Below are 13,014 nucleotides of genomic sequence, written 5' to 3'. Positions count from 1 at the left end.
TTAGGACGATTTTGTGAACTTTTATGATTGAAGAATGAAGTCTGGACCTTCAGTAACTTTCACATATAGTTTTTAGTGCTCTAAGTCCTTTCAATAATTAGTTATTAATAACTTTAATGCCTGATGTCAGTAACGATACCGCACATCGTTAAGTACCTTTGCGGTTTTTCAATACTTTCACAGCTTTCTACTAAATTTGCGTGCAACTAACTATATGCATCTGAAAGGCAACTCCCTTAGCTATATTCTCATATAATTTTTATTAATATATTCGATTTAGTTCAAGAGTTATTAAATATTCTTTGGGAGAGTATTACACCCGACGTATTCTGTCGTAACACGTTTTCGTTATTTCAATAGAAACGCGTAATGAATTACAGACTTTTAAGTATGCAGAATGTAGAATGGACTTTTATCTTTATTCTTCAATGATTTTGGTAGACGTAAGTGGTGTGGTTTTTCAGATATTAGCTATTGTTTAAGACGTTTGCCAATACTCGAGTATGATGAATAAGGGACTCTCTCATATAATGTTTAATAACTCTGTAACTAAACCGAATATGTTAATAAAAATTATACGAGAATATAGCCAAAGGAGTTGCCTTTCAGATGAGTATAGCCAGTTGCATGAGAATTTAGCAGAAAGCTGTGAAATTATTAAAAAACCATAAAGATACTTGACGGTGTGCGATATCGTTCCCGAAATCACGTACTAAAATTATTAATAACTAATTATTCAAGGGGTCTAGCGCTCTAAAAACTATATGTGAAAGTTGCTGAAGATCCACTCCTCATTCTTCAATACTAAAAGTTCACAATTTTTAGATAGATTCATAGATATTCGCAATTGTTTATAACAGTTGATTATGCTCGACTACGATGGTTACGAGACTGTCCCCTATAATGTTTAATAACTCCTAAACTATACCGAATATGTTAATGAAACTTATAGAAGAATGTAGCTAAAGGTGTTACCCTTCAGATGCATATAGATACTTGCATAGGAATTTAGTTAAAAGCTATGGAATTATTGAAAAAGCGTAAAGGTATGTAGTATCGTTCCCGACATCACATACTAAAATTATTAATAACTAATTATTGAAGGGATTTAGCGTAATAAAAATTATATGTGAAAGTTGCTGAAGATCCACTCTTCATTCTTCAACACCAAAAGTTCACAATTCATGGATGGATTCATAGATATTCGCAATTGATGAACATTATATGAGAGAGTTCCCTATTCATCGTACTCGAGTATAGTCAACTGTTATAAACAATTGCTAATATCTAATAAACCACACCACTTACGTCTACCAAAATCATTGAAGAATAAAGATAAAAGTCCATTCTACATTCTGCATACTTAAAAGTGTGTAATTCATCATGCATTTTTATTAAAATAACGAAAATGTGTTACGATTGAATACGACGGGTGTAACACTCTTCCAAAGAATATTTAATAACTCTTGAACTAAATCGAATATATTAATAAAAATTATATGAGAATGTAGCTAAGGGAGTTGCCTTCCAGATGCATATAGTTACATGCATGGGAATTTTAATAGAAACCTATGAAATTGTTGAAAAACCGTAAAGGTATACAATATCGTTCCCGACATCACATACTAAAATTGTTAATAACTAATTATTAGAAGGGTCGAGAGCAGTAAAAACTCTATGAGAAAGTTGCCGGAGGTTCATGCTACATTCTTCAATACTAAAAGTTCACAAAATCATCGTAATTATTGAGTTATTAATGAAAATGACGGAAATATATTACGCTTGAATGCGACGAGTGTAATACTTGCCCAAATAATGTTTAATATCTCGCAAATTACGACAGGTATGTTAATGAAAATATAACGAGAAACTAGGTAAAGGAATAGCCTTTCGAACAGATGTCTGAAAGTGCATAAATTATTTGTATAAAGCTACAAAATTAATGAAAAACCTGAATGGTGTGCGGTACTGCTGCCGACACTCTGCACAATAATTGTTAATAACTAATTATTGCAAGAATTCAGTGCATGAAAAACTATATGAGAAAGTTGCTGAAGGTCCACACTTCATTCTTCAATAGTAAAAGTTCAGAAAATCATCCTAATTAATGAGTTATTAACGATTTTTCACCGACCGTCTCGATTTGGGCCTGGAACGTCCGCCGTGACGGCCAGCCAGCCAATAGGAAGCGTCCTCTCTCTGTCCTTGTCGCACACTAGTGCTTTCCTTGTCTAATAGCTCTGTTCACATTATGTTATACTAGTAACAAGTCGTTACTTCGCGAAGCCAAACGCGAGATGGCGATAGTCTCGCTCGTCGTGTTTTTCTGTCCTTGTCTATCCATATATCTTTCCTTGTCTAACACATTACAATAGTGCTATCCTTGTTTATCCCTGTTTCTTTCCTTGTCTAACTCATTATACTAGTGCTATCCTTGTCTACCGCTATATCTTTCCTTGTCCAACACATTACAATAGTGCTATCCTTGTTTATCCCTGTTTCTTTCCTTGTCTAACTCATTACACTAGTCCTATCCCTATCTACGGCTATTGCATATATATTTAATTGATTCTTGTAATCAATATTTAATTACTTTAACATTACGTAGAGAGTAAAATACAGTTTCTGACGTTACTTTCAGGTACTTTAATTACAGAATAATTACAGCTTCTTGTTAAATAACAATTTAGAAGGCAGTTCATAATTATTGGAAGTCCTGAAATAAAATTGTTGCATACTTTAAATTCTGGATACTTCACGAACTTCATCCAGGATCCAGGAAAGGGGAATCCTTTTCACATTAATCGCCATACGGTGTGTTCCAGCTAATTGGCGTTATCAGTTGCACAATACCAGTTCCGTATAAACAAGAATTATCACATCGTCGCGTAATCAATATCCTCCAGCTAATGAGCCGTAATCCCTTCATTTATTATCGCCCGATTAACAAAATCAAACGAATTATCGCAGATGAATAGAAATTAACGACATCATTTAACCCTTTACACTCGAAACACTCCTCTCTCCTCTAGACGATGTTCAACATTGTCCAGGAGATCCAATCAAAAATACAGAACATACAAAAATACATTTTTTTAATTATCCTTTCGAATAAGTAACTCATCACACCATGCATAACAAGCCAAAAAAAAAAAGTCAAAGTTGCTGCAAGATTTACCAAAGAAAAACACCGAGTGTAAAGGGTTAAAATACAATCATTGAACAATAATACGAAGCACGAAGAGAACTAATTGAGAAAATCTTCATTCAGGTACGAATGAAATTAATTGACACATACAATCGGATATACATTTTATTGGTCCAGCTGTTCAACTACATAGAACTATTTATAAAACTTTTACAAAATCCTCAACGCTTCATAATGGGAGACCTTGCATGTTTCTCTCTCTCTCTCTCTCTCTCTTTCGCTCTCTCTCTTCTCTTCCATCTCGTTTAAAAAGTAAGGAAGTTACGAGTTTCCGTAAATGTCGGTTTACAGTGAAGCTTTCACAAGAATCAAGTATACTGTATACATTTTTCATCGTGTTTCTATGTGAACATACGCTCGCACATGTGTATGTGTGTGTGTGTGTGTGTGTGTGTGTAGAATACGTTTATTAGAGAATTCCTCGAAATACATTTATAAACAGAGTTTCGGGGGGTAGAATCGATGTTCGAATGTGATTTTTCGCCGAACAAGTCTATCCGTGATTGTGCAAATACTTTCGGTGGAAGGCTCAACGCAGCCTCCAAACCGGAGCAATGGAAAGTTTCGCGCGCGAAGGGAAACTTTCCTTCGACAACCCTTTAACAACGTTTTCAACGTTTCCTTCGAATCGTCGCGTGTACAAATACCGTGGATCTCGTTCTCGATCTCTATCGACGGTTTGCAGCTTCGCGAGAACTTTTCGAAAGCGTGTACACACCTTTTGCATTCGGTACTCTACTAAATAGTTAACAGTTTCACAGGAAACGGAAAAACTAGAGAAATAGAAATCGGGGAGAGGTATAACGTTTCTCGTAACGTCTCTAAAATTCGCAACACGAGAGGTACAGAAGTTGGGATTTTATACATCGTTTCTTCTTCTTCTTCGAGACTTGGAGAGGATCGTTGTTTCGAAGCGTGACACGATTTTCATCTTCGAGACACGAAGGGTTTGAGTTTGGGCTTGGCTGAATTTTTTTTCTGAGGAAGATATGGAAAGAAGATCGAATCGTTGAGTTGTGAGTGTGAGTAGAAAGCTACGAATGTAGAAACGAAGGAGAAACCCTCGAGAGAGAGACGTACTCGTGGTTTTTGGCGTTATAGGATAATTAGAAAGGGAGGAACTATCGTACATATGCTTGTTAAAAAGTGCCTTCGAATCGTCTCTCGCGTTTAGGTTTCTCAGTGTTTGAGTTCTCTCGTTTGAAGAATAAGTACGTTATCTCGAAGATGCAAATTTCATGGTGGAATATTATATTTAAAAAATTTAAAATCTAAAATTAAAAGAAAGATAGAATTAAAATTAATATTTCTTTGAGCTCTTGAAACATTCATCTACCAAAAATAATAAAATATCGATACGATTTAAAATCGTTTATTTTCTAGTCTTTCCTGAAATTCACATCCTCGATCATTAAAAGCCAGTCACGATCGATCCAAGTCCAGTAAATCGTCGAAAAAACACGTGGCAAAGTGTTCGATAAAGACAATTAATCCTGCGACGAGTGAGTTTATGGTTCTTATCTATGTACATGTGTGTGTGTGTGTGTATTTTTCTGTATATCGTGTTCACGTTTTGCACACTCGGGAGTTACACTTAAAACGTTTGACCGTGAAAGAGATATCAAGTGTATCGAAGATTTCATTTTACAATATGCGTTAGTGTCCTATAAAAATTGGCAGTATACAAACAATTCACCACAGAGAGAATATAACGAAGAGTGTCGTCGTGTACAATCAACGGTGAGGATCGTCGAAAAAGGAATGATACATGGATCCTTTTTTTTCCTTTTCACGCGGAACATTCGTCTAAACCAGTCGAAACTCCGTACATTTCAGAAACTATAAATTACAAATCTTTAAACTTGTCTCTTCGTTTTTTCTTTTCTTCATGTCGTTGATACTTATGAATTACACTTCTTTTCTTTTATTTCACAAAGATACCACGTTGGTTACAGTAACTTTAACCCCTTGCCGTATGATAACCAGTCAGACTTTGGTCAAGATCTGATAAAACCAGTTACATCGGCAAGAAAAATTAATTTCAATTCCAATTTTCGATTTAATTTACAAAACTGAACATCGGCAAATTTAATTAATCCACAGTACATTAACTTTTCTTACTTAACACGATACTAAAACAGTAAATAGCCGACGCTTCGATGCATAGAAGAAATCATACGTCAAGGGGCTAATAAGCAGTTTGGCCAATAATTTCGTTCTTTCCGCTCGTACGAATTGCGATGCGATTTTCTCCGAAGAAAACTCTTCTCTCCTCGATTTTACGGTGTAATTAAACGTTGAAACTTTCATCAGTCTATGGTATGGTCCTTCGATAGGAATTACGATGACACCATTCTCGAAGTTCTGCAACGAAACGCAACCTCTCTTTACAGCTTCTTAAAAAAAAAATAAAAAAAAAATAATTAAAAAAACACTCGTCACGTGTAGAATTAGAAGTTTGTGTGAGAAAATTGGAATAAGGAACACAAAGAGTGTTTTCAATTCTACGATTAAGTTGGATAACAGAAGTACCAAACGCAGCGATGGGTCATTTTCAGCGATCGTCTACTACTTTTGATTTTCCGGATCGTTACACCCTGTTAGCCGCACGCCAAGTATTTTCCAGTTTCCTTATTACAGAGGTACCAGCGTCCAACTATAACGAGACAACTTTCCGAATTACTTGTGAGCGGCGATTTAAGCGCGTCGAGGCGACAGCTAGAAGCAGAAGCGACAATATTTAAGTTCCTTTAGGGACCTTCTAGCGAAGCAAATCGTCTTTACAGTCGGTGGAATTGATGTTGTGAGTCGAAAGTGGTTTCAGGGAGATAAAAGAGCGTTTCAGTTGAGTTTTAGTGTTTAGAGAGTCTTTCGTTGGAGTATATTTTAAAAATTTATTTGTGCTTTGAATTTTGATCGAAGCAGGTGAATTTTTATTAATATAGAGATGGCTATGTTGATTTAATAGCAATTTTTAGTAATACAGCAATGGCTATGTTGATTTAATAGCAATATTTATTAATATAGCATTGACTATATTAATTTAATAGCAATTTTTAATAATATAGCAATATTATTAAACATGAAGAGATGGAGACTTGGTATTGTATAGTTTTTATGACAGAAATTTTAAAGGGCCACTTAACAGCACAGCATCAGAATACACAATTATTTTTTATAACGATAATGTGTAGATAGAACAGAAAATTTAACACAGATATTGTTAAAAAATTTTCACAAACATTTCCATTTGTTAGATAACACTATCTGTGCTACTGATTCATGCGATACAAGAATATTTAAGACTCCATTACAATGTCAATATTGAATTGAACATCTAATTGTTAAGATGCGACACTTTCATTTCATAACAATGATTTGAAATTTCTCAAAAGCAAGAATAATGGAGTAATAAATTTACATAAATTTACAAATCAATGGACGACTAAAAAAAAAATAAAATAGTACAATACACCATTTAAAAAATTTTGAGGAAATTATACTTCACAAGAGATAATTTATGAAACCAAATTTTTAGAAGAAGACAGTGGTCCTTTGGAAATTTAAAACATTTCTAACTTCCAACCTCGCAATATCATTTCCACCGATTTCTACATTCGAATAAGCGCGTTCTCTTCGACTTGATGAACGTTCTCGTGGCATCTTTCGCAATTCTCCTCGTCGAACACGATTTTTCTTCTCTCGTAAACGCCACCTCAGAGGCTCGTGGTTTTCATTTCAAACGGCTTCGACAAAAAGAAAAACACGTAGAAAGGATCTTTCTCCTTGCGATAAAGAAACGATGTTCGCGTGGTACAGTAGTCGAGTAAACCTAGAACACTTAATATTCAGGTACTAATCACTTTACCGCATGGTCGACACGATTGCTGTATCGAAGTCTTTTCGAGATGAGTTTCTGTTTTTATTTATTTACTTTTTTTTTATTAAGAGCTAGTAGGAATAGAATGGTTTTATCTTTGACTGGTGTCACGATACTATGAGACTGTTGCACAGTGTTTTTCTCATTTTTTTCAAATTTTTTGAAACACTTTCCAAATAAATTTACAAAAGTTACAGCAATCAAATTATTCACCTTTCCTCCCTAAATATAGTATCTTAAGATTACAATTTTCTCTCTAAGATCTCTAAGAACTTCCTAATTTAATAAATAATTACACTAATAAAATAAACGCAAAACCATCAGACAAACGAATACATTCTTTTTCTCGCAAAAATTATCGCATACTTTACAAATTCTTGCTACAATCCCGCTGTATCGTTCGCTGAACTTCAGAACCACCCCCTTTGGCACAACGAAACTTCCTAAACCGTCGTCACGTCGAAAGAAGAAACTCAACGACACACAGAGAGAAAACACATCGTCTCAATTAGATCGAAGCACGAATAGGGACACCGGGCAAAGATTAATATTGACTTAACGTGACTCGATTCTTCGTCGTGGATCCTTAGATAAAAAGTTTCGTTTTCGTCGCGATCTCTACCAGACTCTGAACGAAAAAATTTAGCGAGCTACGGGGTAGAATACTTGTTGCCGGGTGTATAACTTTCTCACAAGCTTATTTTTTCTCTCTTTAAGTCTATTTCTCTTCGATTCCTTTCCTTTTTCCTTGTTTATAAATTTGAAAGGAAACAACGATCGTCCCTCTAACAGGGACAATAATTGAGCTTTCGAGATGTACATTATACGCACGAATTATACAAGATTCGTCGAGAAGATTGAGAACACTGTGACAAAATTCTGTCGCGTTTTTGATTATCTTTCTTTCGTTTAATACTGTATGGGTACGTTTAATTGTTCCTAAATTGTACTTACTTTCCAGGTTTCTACAATAGTGTATATTAAAACGTAAGCAAAGTGTTTCTAACGACTCGTGTGACGATCCTGGAGACCAGCTCCAATTTCTCTATATATTTCTCATATCTCTCTCTCTCTAGAAACTTGATTTCTCTCCATTCTGTCGATTTTCTTCCTATCACCGGTTTCTCCACGCTCTCTCTCTCTTTTTCTCGCTTTCAAGTCTCTAAGTGTTATTTTGTGAACACACACGGGAGGGAAATGTCTGTCCATTTGCAACAGTCGAGCGTTGCTCCAACATCAGCACGAAAAGCAACATTTTTGCGTGAAAATTTGCCAAGCTTTGGAAAATTCAGATATCTCGACGTTTACAACTTTTCGAAGAAAATGAACGATTTTTAAACAGTGTCGTATTCTAAGTTGTTCAAATTTCGAAGATAAGGGACGTGTAGAAAGTTTCTAGGAGATACTAGACGCAAATGTCGACAGACAGACACTTCTCTGGCAGTAACATCGTTTAACTAAGAAAACCATTAACACGAATAAGTATTTTCCCTAACTTACTTTTGATACTTCAATTATAGATCAGATAGACTATATAAATTCCATTTACATACGTCTTAATACCTTTTGCTACCCCTGGTCGCCAACAGGTGAGGAGCATAAAACCTCTTTACGGTGCATTAACAGTCTAAGATTCGCTGAATTTCGCTCAACACTCGTAATCTCTCTCGTCTCGTTCACGTTTGATTTTACGTTACGCTTTTTGATTAACATTCACGCTCGTCCTCGCGTTCTCCAGTCAACAATGTTAGAATCTCTTCCGGATAATTGCACGTGAAATCTCGTTTCTTCTCGCGAAACGACGGAGCTCCAGGCGATTTCCTTTGATTTTCAGAAATTTCTGGTTGGTAGTTTCTGGTCTTTCTTAAATAAATCTCTCTACCTGTGCACGTGCAGGTGCTACCTCCTCTAGGAGATAGCGTTTCAATTATTGCAGATATAACTGATGTCCGGCGTTAAGGGAACTCCCCCTAATTGCTCAAGTTGCTGGATTTCCTTTTGTATTTCTTTGGTAACGAAGATTTGAAAGCGATATGCGATACACAGAGTGTCTGATTTACAGTGAAAGTTATTTCTTTTCACCAATGAAAATTTCCAATTTTCCAATGATCCACGTGCAACAAAAATCGAACCAAAATTCACACACTAGAGTCGGACGACGCAGGAATAAGTCGGCCCCGGTCGCCAATGTGTCAAGCTACTACTCGAAAATTTAAAAAAAAATACTAAGTGGTTCGGGAAGTTCGTAGCGAAATGACGGAAGAATTCAAACTGATATATCTCTGTTACTAATTAAGACAGCGACAGAAACTGAAAGGTATTTTACTCGTTATTTGAAGATAAATATCCCTAAAATTACTCCCAAAGCGAACTACATTTTCCACGATGGAGCGTTAACACGAAAAGTTCACCCTCGACTTATATCCACCACTGTCCATCTTACGAATAATTTCAGTAGTGCGTTGCATTCACCTGTCGAGAAAAACACCGTTCACCTTTCGTCGCCCTGTTAATTAGAAACAGAGTTACGACGATTTCAATTTCCCTACGAACTTACCCCCCCGCCCAAAAAGGAAGAAGACACACTTGGAGCTCCACGCGTTCGCCAGTTGCACTTCCGGCCGGGCGGCGTAGCAGCATCCGTCTAAAACTGCAGGGAATTGACACGCAGAGGACACAGAGTACGATCGTTGACGATCCACACGCAGGCACGCACGCTGCTGTTGACACGCATCGTTGGCCTGGCATCTGCCAATCGGGCATTCGCTAGCGATCGCGTTCAATAGAATTCCCGATGATGCGAGATTTCGATGTCAGCCGGTTCTCGCGCGTCGAGAGTGTGCAGAGGCCCTCGCGAACACCGTCGCGATAATAGCCCTGGTATTGTTCACGGATATTGCGCGCACAAAAGATCGTTTCGATTAAGCGAACCGAACCGGACCGAGGCAAGCCAGCCAGCCAGTGCATGGATAAGCGAGGCTATCCGCTCGAGCCAACGAGCAATAATTGTCGGATTTTAAAGAGCAACGCGGAGGGCTTGCGTTTCCACGCGGTTTCGCCACAATTCACCGGGAACATTATACGGGAATATCCTGTTGCACGTGCTGGGTGGAAATCGTGAGAATCGGGAGTCACCTATTTTCGGCGTTTCGTGGAATTTCTTTTTCGGAGAACGGTGGTTTCACACGTTTTCACTACCGTTTTGGTCGAATGCAAGTGTTTAGAGTAATTGAAATAGAACGAATAGCGTCGAGTAAACATTTTGAACGTCATAGCTAATTAGACGTTATTTTGAATTTAAAAAGAAATAAGGAATAATGAAAATTTTCTTATGGCTGAGAGCAACGCGTAAATCTGGAGCGAGAGTCAACGTGATAAGTGAGAAATGTAGACGATTGAATTTATGTGAAATGAAATAGAATAAAGACGAGGTGACTTCGACGGTTAATTTTTACACAGGCTCTTAGAAGTTCACTTTTTACATAAAACGTTGCTGTAACATTGTCAGAAACGCCGAAAGGGTGACTTCCAGGAGTATTCAAACCCCGTGCCGTTATTCACAGGAGGCTTCTGGCCGAAAGAAGCCGAAAAAATTCAAGGAAGAGGAGAAAAAAGTGCCTGTCTTTCCTGGAATCCTGGAATCCCGCGGGAAACAGCGCAATCCCGGATTCACCGCGGTCGTAAAGATCCTTCTTCATCGTAAAGTCCCTCATTGTCTCAGATTACAGTCTTCGAGGCAAGCTGTCGCGGAGACTTCCCCCTTCTTCCACGAAGAAATCTACAAAGATTTGGCGCACCAAGCCATACAAATGATCGAGACTCCATGACAATTGCATCCCCAACGATATTCATCTTATCAGACCGCCTATTCAACCGTCGAAAAAGAAGCAACAATCAACAACTCCGTGAGATTCCATCTCCACGTCACAGCTTCATTCTCCAACTGTCTCGAAACATTCAACCATCCTTATAGTAACTATCGGGTGTACCGATAAATTGTCCGCCAGTTTTTTAAGAAGTTAGAACACCACAACAGACAAATAGTACGAATTTTCGACAAATTTTCTCTGTTTGAGCGAAGAAGTGGACAAACAAAATGACTTCAATCTTAACGATCCTGAATGTTCAGGATCGTTGCAAAATTGGCTGGACGAAAGTCCCAGCAGAACCACAAAAAAAAAGACTCGAAGAAAAATAGCGGATTATTTATCGGTACACCTAAGAATATTCTCATCATTTTCCATCGATTTCTCTATAGTTTCGCGATTCGTTACTTCGATTAGACGCTAGTGGTGATCTGCTCGATCACCGTCACGTCCCTGTGTCGTCTCGGCCGACTTCTGTACGAGTCCTGATGGCTCAGACCCTCGGGAACGCTCTTGCTGGGTCTCAGCGGGCCGTAGAACTGCGGTTGATAATAGTGTTCGGTAGTGTGCATCCTCTCGGCCTCCCGAGACCTTATGGTCTCTTCGTCCAGTGGCACGTGCAAAGATTGGGACTTGGGCAGCCTGGGCCTGGGCGGAGGTGGACAGGCGCACGGCGGAGGAATCGTTACGTTCGAGAGGTGCGAGCCAGGCAGAAGAGGAGACGCTGGCTGGCGACCCCAGCCCACCAGGAACAACAACGCTGCACCACACAAGGAACTTAATGTGCACGCGTAGTAACCCACCCTCGAGCTGTTCCCGTTCATGTAACCTGTAATTGCGAGTCGGGAGCTATTATTTGTCGGGTGATATTTGCATTCTAGGAACTGTGGTAGCTTATAATGCAGGGCTGCTCAATACGGTGGCCCGTAGGGCAGTGTTGTTGCCCGCAGGGTAGTGTTCTTGCCCGTAGGGCAATATTTGGACAGCAATTGTAAATTTGCTGCTTGGAAATTCTTGAAATAACGAAAGTCCTTATTATGGTAGACCCTTGATAAGAATTTAACTTCTTCGACAATGTGAAGAATACTCAAATGTTCCTCAAATTTCGTTCCACAGTTCCTATTGCTCTACACCAGCGATGGCGAACCTTTTGAGCTCGGTGTGCCAAAATTGGGAAAAAACCTAGTTTAACTCGGGTGCCGTGCCCATTCTGAACCTCGTTGATAGAAGATAGACACCGTTGTTTTTCGTTGTTGTTTGTGTGATGATTATTTGTGATCTGCTCGGTTTCGGCTGTGAGGTGACTTAAGTCGACGCGTGTCACCTCTGACACGCGTGTCATAGGTTCGCCATCACTGCCATAGAGTATAGTTTTGTTTGCATTGTATACGTTTCTCTACATGGTACATAAATAATCTTCCCTGCTCTTTCGACATATTTGTTGTATTCGATTTTCATCTTCTTCGTGCACATAACCGTACAGACTGTATACATACCGCACAGATAAATCAGTCTTACATACCAACCCACGAGTAACGTTTTAAGAACAGTAGTGCTATATGATTGGCCGCGATAGATAAAAGGAATCCGAGAATTGGTATTATAGGCAATTAAAGAATAACGCGAATGAAAGGGAAATGATTCCTTGGGTCTAAAAAGACCCATCAATGGTCCTGCGAGGGGTTCGCGAGTCGTTTAATACTTGAGTCGAAGCAGTGGAAAATATGTAGATTGTTGGAAGAATATGCTTCGTCGATTTTTTGAAAAGGAGAAACATTTACCAGTGTTGCTATAGAAAGAACCTAACTGAGGACACTTTTATAGTTTCGAAAATTCTTACAGAGAGAAATTTTGTTGAAATCGTTTAGAAAACTTTTCTGTGCTTTGTCGTTACATCGTACACTTTGCGCACACTTAACAGTGATTAAGGGGTTTTTCCGTAATTTTGCTTAACTTTAACAATTTCCTTATTTTCAATTCCTTATTTTAGCCTCACAGCCAAGAAATTTGGACTTGGTTTAGACTTATCTTATCTTTACGAAACTACCTTAATCTACTCA

The sequence above is a fragment of the Habropoda laboriosa genome, unplaced genomic scaffold (genome assembly GCF_001263275.1).
Source record: "Habropoda laboriosa isolate 0110345459 unplaced genomic scaffold, ASM126327v1 scaffold87, whole genome shotgun sequence".
Lineage (NCBI taxonomy): Eukaryota > Metazoa > Arthropoda > Insecta > Hymenoptera > Apidae > Habropoda > Habropoda laboriosa.
Note: the sequence above shows the minus strand (reverse complement) of the source record.